This window comes from Eptatretus burgeri, unplaced genomic scaffold, assembly GCF_056783735.1.
Source record: "Eptatretus burgeri isolate ZD-2024b unplaced genomic scaffold, Ebu_testis_v1 Ebu_testis_scaffold_1392, whole genome shotgun sequence".
Lineage (NCBI taxonomy): Eukaryota > Metazoa > Chordata > Myxini > Myxiniformes > Myxinidae > Eptatretus > Eptatretus burgeri.
In genome coordinates, this window is record NW_028223341.1 from 4,225 (window position 1) to 10,535 (window position 6,311).

The following is a 6,311-nucleotide window of genomic DNA, read 5'->3' on the forward strand; positions in this document are numbered from 1 at the left end:
AAGAAGAAGTAGTAGAAGAAGAAGAAGTAGTAGAATAAGAAGAAGTAGTAGAAGAAGAAGAAGTAGTAGAAGAAGTAGTAGAAGAAGTAGTAGAAGAAGTAGTAGAAGAAGTAGTAGAAGAAGAAGAAGAAGAAGAAGAAGAAGAAGAAGAAGAAGAAGAAGTAGAAGAGGAAGAAGAAGAAGAAGAAGAAGAAGAAGCAGAAGAAGAAGAACAAGAAGAAGAATAGCGTCGCTTGCGCTGAGAGGAGTTGGAAAGTGAAAGTGGATGGAAAGGATTTTTTTTTTCAAACCATTCCCCGAACATCACATCATGACGCCATGAGAAAACCTGTGGTAAAAACAACACGCGACGTTCCCTCCACGCAGAAACCCCGTTTCCGTGACGTCACTACACCGACCGCCATCTTGGAGAAGATGTGAAAACGGACAACAGAAGAAGAAGAAGAACGATCTTTGGGAGGTTGTTGTTCACCTTGGTGATGACTTGTTGTTGTTAACCTTGGTGATGACTTGTTGTTGTTGTTAATCTTGGTGATGACTTGTTAAGCTTGGTGATGACTTGTTAATCTTGGTGATGACTTGTTAATCTTGGTGATGACTTGTTGTTGTTGTTAACCTTGGTGATGACTTGTTGTTGTTGTTAATCTTGGTGATTACTTGTTAATCTTGGTGATGACTTGTTGTTGTTGTTGTTAATCTTGGTGATGACTTGTTGTTGTTGTTGATCTTGGTGATGACTTGTTGTTTATCTTGGTGATAACTTGTTGTTGTTGTTGTTGATCTTGGTGATGACTTCTTGTTGTTGTTGTTAATCTTGGTGATGACTTGTTGTTAATAGTCAGGTTCACCGTGTACCTGAAACGTGGTCCCGTGGGAATTGCGTGCCAAAAGCGATTTTATTGTTTAAATGGCATCTTCAGGGTCTTGGGAGACAGAAAAACTTTGGTGGCAATTTTACTTTTGGGAATTTGGGTTTTTGTGGGGGCTTAAACGGGGGTACCGTCATTTCGCTGTTTATCGCCCGAAATGAAAGCGCCAATATTGATATAACTATTTTTATCTCTTAAAATATTAATAGGAAAATTATGAAAAAAATCAGGTGTCTTCCACATATCATCATTCATTTATGTACCAAACATTTAGTTGATATCTGAAATAATTATTGATGTTTATGTATTTCCAGATATGCACTTATGAAGAAGTTCACCCGTTTCGAAGCAAGGCCTGTTGATATTCAACTATAACGGACGTGACAATGAACTCACTCACCTGCATCATTTGCGATAAAGGCAAGCGGAAGGGCGACACCTTTGTACAGAATGTTACATCAGATTCTATTGGTAACATCAAGAACTTTGCCGAGAAGCGAGCACAGTATGGAGAAACGCAGTATGCACCTCTGGCTGAAAATCTGTCAAAGTTATCTGCATCTGAGACAGAAAACATCCATTACCACAAAGAATGTTACAAACTCGTAGTGCACAAAGGTATGCTGGAAAGAGCCGAAAAGAGATTTTGTGAAACATCATCTGGTGAATCACAAATGCGACCAGCTGAACTCTTACGTCCATCCTTGGCACATGATGAGGATTCTGTCAGACGTGTTCGCAGGTGTCGCCCAATGGAGCCAAAGACCAAGTCCTGTGCGTTTCTCTGTGATAATCCGACAGATGGAGAGTTTCATCCTGTCCTGACAGATACGATGGGGACCCGCTTTCTGGACATAAAAACGAAGACACGTGATGACAAAGTCCGAGCAAACCTATCACTGTTCCTTGAAGTTGGTGATGCCGCTGCAAATGAAATGTGTTATCACAGAGATTGTTTATGAAATGTTGAACGCCAATGCTGTTCTTTCAGATTTGATTGTACTGGGGTCGATGATAATATCACCAAGCATATGTGTGACATTGAAATTGTGAATGCAGTCAAATGTTCGCTCTCGTCTGGTGCTGTTCTCAGTATGAATGATGTTAATTAAGAGTATCTGTCAACTTTGACTGAACATGGTGTTCGTGTGGATAGCTCCGACTTCAAACGCCACCTAAAAAGTTTGATAACAGAAAATATCAGTTCTGCTGAATTTGTCAGGCCCCATCGACTCAATGAAAGTGAGCATATCATCAATAGTAAAACCCTTTCAGTTGCTGTTGGTAAAGTAGTACCCCAAGATTCGGGGGAAACACTGAGCGACATTGTTAGAGTCACTAAGTTGCTTCGTGATGAGTTGTTGAATTGCAAAGATAAGTGGCACTTCACTGGTAACATGTCGCTTGAAAATCCACCAATGGCAGCTTTCTTTCTGAAGCAGCTACTCTTTGGCACAAATGCACACTCTGTTTCTGGTAGGCGGGATGAAGCCATAAAGAACACCGTCAGCATTGTATCACAAGTACTTGTGCAAAATGTAAAGAGCGTCAAGCAAGTTCGCCATAAGCCGAAGTCAGATGTTGGATTTGTGTCACACAGAGACACTGCTGAACATTGGCTTGGCACTCTCTGTACACAACAAAGTACGCAGCAAACAGCTTGTCAACTTCCTGTCAGACCTACATCTTGGAACCAGCTACAGCAGTGTCCTCAACATCGAGAAGAGAGTGGAGTGTGGAGTGGTCGAGAGAATGAAATCCACTGGTGACTATTGCATACCGACATTTGTCAAGAAAGGCAAATCCGTTTTCAAGACTTTGCAGATCTTTGGATGTCCAGACAGTCTTCCTGAAGCTGATGTTGTCAATGTCGAGACGTTCGTCTGCAGTGTATACTCCAGCAAAAGTTTGTGCGTCACATTGCCAGATCTTTGGGAGCTGTTCAAGGTCAAGAACTTGGAGGATGAAACGCTTCCACCGACGCGAAGCACTCTGAAACCTCACATACAGCGTGCCAACCTGATGTCCAAAAGAGACAAAACCACCCAAGAACCGAGGCCAAAGAACCTGCTCCCAGAGGGCAATGGATGGAAACTAAATGACGACAAAAACCTTATACCAGTACAATGTCTCGAAAAGCCAGCACCGCGTGTTGTACTTGAACTAGTTAGATGTGGATGCAAAGGTGCGTGCAAAGAGAAAGTGAACTGGTCATGCCATTAAAAAAAAAAAAAAAAAAATCGTTTGCCATGCACCGACTGTGGAAATGTGAATGACTTCAGTATTTGTGACGAAGATGACATGAAGCCAATCAGTTCGCCAATGCATTAAGATCAGCAAATGACCCAATAAGATTCATTTAAAATTCTCCATTCATTTAGTCTAGAGTTAGTATTCATCGAGATGTTGAGTGGAGTAATTACTGGTGGTAAAAGGTGGTATGAATGTGTGATGATTACAGAAAAGTATATTTTTATTTCCTTTATTTGTATCAGTGCTATGAAGTCATGTAATGAATATTACATGTTTTATCATAGAATACATTTGTCGTTTTTTTTCAGATGTGTCTTCTTCTTCCTCTTTCGGCTTGCTCCCGCTAGGGGTCGCCACAGCGGACCAACTGTCTCCATTTTGCTCTATCCTCCACATCTTCCATTGACACTCCAACCACCCGCATGTCCGCCCTCACCGCATCCATGAACCTCTTCTTTGGCCTTCCTCTTCTCCTCCTGCCTGGCGGCTCCATCTTCAACATCCTTCTCCCGATATACTCCGTTTCCCTCCTGTGCACATGTCCAAACCATCTCAATCTCGCCTCTCTCACTTTGTCTCCAAACCGTCCGACCTGCGCTGTCCCTCTAATACACTCATTTCTTATCCTATCCATCCTCGTCACTCCCAACGAGAATCGCAGCATCTTTAACTCTGCCACCTCCAGCTCTGCTTCCTGTCTTTTGTTAGCGCCACCGCCTCCAAACCATACAACATAGCTGGTCTCACTACCGTCTTGTATACTTTCCCCTTCACTCTTGCAGCTACCCTTCTGTCACAAATCACTCCTGCAACTCTTCTCCACCCACTCCATCCTGCCTGCACTCTCTTTTTCACTTCTCTCCCACACTCTCCGTTACTTTGGACAGTTGATCCCAAGTATTTAAACCAATCCACCTTCCCCACCTCAACTCCTTGCAACTGCACCATACCACCACCCTCCCTCTCATTTACGCACATGTACTCCGTCTTACTCCTACTGACTAACATTCCCCTTCTTATCAGATTTTTTTAGATGTGTATATATGAATATATATATATATATAAACATACACAATCATATCGTGTAAATATCACAGTATATGCCTAAATAATGTAGCAAAGGAAAGGCAATTCCTGACACGAACTGGTGCTGAGGTTGTTAAAATCTTCTAGTCACGGATGACTTATTTCTGCATTGGATACTTATCTGGGAATAACATACTTCATAAAATATTGCTCTGTTGCTTTCATCGATTCGGCCTAGCATTCATTTATTGTACATATATTAAGTGAGAATTGTTTTATAGTAGGAGACAATCAAAGGTGCTGAAATGGACAAAATCTTAACCTGGTTCAGAGAAGGCGGATATCGTGGTTCACATACTCTGCATGTACAAATAATATATTTGTTAATACATCAATAATTATTCAGGATATCAACTAAATATTTGGTTTACAAATGAATGATGATATGAGGAAGACACCTGATTTTTTTCATAATTTTCCTTTTAATATTTTAAAAGATAAAAATAGTTATAACAAGACTTGCACTTTCATTTAGGGCGATAAACTGCGAAATGACGGTACCCCTGTTAAAGCCCCCACAAAAAGTAAAATTGCCACCCAAGTTTTTCTGTTTATTAACACCCTATAGATGGCATTTAAACAATAAAATCGCTTTTGGCACGCAATTCCCACGGCATGACATGGTGAACCATACCAAGAGCTGCATTGAGTAATAAGATTAACTTGAATATTAAGAGTTCCACAACACCATGATGAACAAAAGGTTCACCCATATGATGTCAAAGGTCACATGGTTTAGCAGCCATCTTGTATTTACCCAAAAACCAAAAAAAATCTTCTCCAGAACAGCTGGACAGATGAAGGGGAAATCTCACACAAATGTTCCCCAAGCTTTGGTTTTGATTCCATTTGATTTGAATTGAATTTATTTTAATCCCATTCTGAATTCAATTGAAAGATCATAAACGTCATGGGTCAGGGTCAAGTGTCCGATCAAAGCGGGATGGGTGTCTTGATAACCGGTCATCACTGTCTCTGCGAGTTCGGTGGAATTAATTATGTAACACAGCAGCACAAAAAACACCACACAAAACAAGTCCTGATGAGGGTCTGTAATCTCTGATTGCTCTTTTTCTTGGTGTAAATACGTCGAAAGGTCTGAAAAGGTCCAAAGATCTGAAAAAGGTCGAACGTATCTCAAGGGTGTAAATTAAGGTCGAAAGAGTCAGAATTGTCAAAAGTAGTATCAAGGCTCCTTCAAGGTCTGAAAGGTGTGAAGGTCTCCAGGCCTAAAGGGTGAATTGGAGTTTGCAGGGCATTATGGGTTCTAATGGGTCTAACGGGGTATATTTCAGGTCTTCGGGGGTCTATGGGTTATATGTGGTCCAAAGGGTCTTCGGATTCCAGAGGGTCTTCCGGCTGTGTAGGGTCAAGTGGGGTCTCGAGTTTTAAGTGACGAGGGGACTTGAGTGTATTGGGGATCAAAAGTATCTCAAAGGCCTTGAAAGGTCTGAGCATTTGAAAGGGTCTCATGGATATTTGGGTTCCAAAGCATCTTAAGTGACAGAGGATGTTTGTCTCTCATCTTGTGTATCCTTGTGATGAATGAGCCGCTGGGGGTTGAGTCCCGACTTTGATTGCTGATATGATCATCTTATGTGAACACTGAACAGCCATACATCTGTGAGCAACTTCAACTAGAAGCGAAAATTCCTTCTTGCTTCTGCTCATCATCATCGAACTTTGAGATTTATTTTTGAAAGTGTAGTTTTCAGTCTTCTCTTTTACCCTTTTGCTTGATTCTCCTCAGAAACCCTGTGTTCAGAACACATGTGGAAACTTAACACTTTCATTCCAAACACTCTCACCTGAAGCCCAGTTTTAAGAACCCCACTGCATCAACATCTCATCAAGAAGAGATCCTGGACATCATGGGGCAAAGAGTAAAATCTCACATATTAAAGAAACACGATATGGAAGATAATTATGATGATTTATTTTTCAAATAACAGATGTTCAGGATTGTGCAATAACAGGTTGACAAAAATTAAACAGAGCGCAGTGACATCATCCATCAAACAATGTCCTCAACCACTGCCACCACTGGAATTCACTTTTCTGAAACAACACTTCTCCCTCCATCCGGTCCTTCCACTGATTTTC

General features: G+C 41.2%; 1 long non-coding RNA gene across 2 annotated transcripts; it reads left to right on the forward strand.

The window, feature by feature from the left end:
- Positions 1-211: 211 nt before the first annotated feature.
- LOC147006873 (uncharacterized) lies at positions 212-3,408 on the forward strand. 2 transcript variants are annotated; one of them, XR_015054550.1, is made up of 2 exons: positions 212-476; positions 1,184-3,408. It is a non-coding gene; the product is annotated as an uncharacterized LOC147006873 (long non-coding RNA). The 2 variants fall into 2 exon arrangements; XR_015054549.1 differs by having other exon boundaries at positions 212-460.
- Positions 3,409-6,311: the final 2,903 nt, after the last annotated feature.